Genomic DNA, 705 nt, shown 5'->3' on the forward strand with positions numbered 1-705 from the left:
AAACACCCACCGGCGGCCCCCAGCCGACCTCACCCCTAGAGCTGGGTGCCCAGGGGCGGGTGGGCGGAGGCAGGAGCCCCTCTTGCGCGGGGACCTGCAGGGTGAGGCTCTGAGACCTTCCGGGGGCCCTGAGCTGTGCACCATAAGGGGTGGCAGGGCCCCATTCCGGCCCCAGCTTAGGGGCAGAGTCCCGATCCCCCTTTTCTCCCGCCCCCGCTGGTCGCCGAGCACTAGGGCCAGGCTGCGGTCCGTAAGTGGGTGTCTCAGGGTGGGGGTCCCTTCTCAATGGGAACTCCTGAAGCCTCTATTCTCCGGCACCGAGGGATGGGGTGTCTGGTGGACGGCTGGCTGGGGGCGCCTGGGGCCGGGAGCCAGTGGGGGCGGGAGTGCTCCCGGCAGTGCCTCTCCGCTCAGCCCAGCCAGGGACAGGGGTGCTTCCTCCTGCAGGGACTCCCGGGCCTTTGCGTGCAGTGGAGGAGGAGGAGGAGGAAGTGCAGAGGGTAGAGGGCAGAGGGCAGGCCCAGGTGGAGGTGGGCACCCAAGCCATGGGCAGGGCCCCGGGTCCAGCTGCTCTCCGGGGCTGGGGGAGCTGAAAAGGCTGCACCAAAAGGGTCTGGGGGCCTGAGCCCAGGAGGGCTGGGCGGTTGGCATGCATCTGCTCTCAGCTGGCACAGCCGGTTTCTTGGGGGACCCCTGGGGGCAGGA

The sequence above is a fragment of the Myotis brandtii genome, unplaced genomic scaffold (genome assembly GCF_000412655.1).
Source record: "Myotis brandtii unplaced genomic scaffold, ASM41265v1 scaffold1236, whole genome shotgun sequence".
NCBI lineage: Eukaryota > Metazoa > Chordata > Mammalia > Chiroptera > Vespertilionidae > Myotis > Myotis brandtii.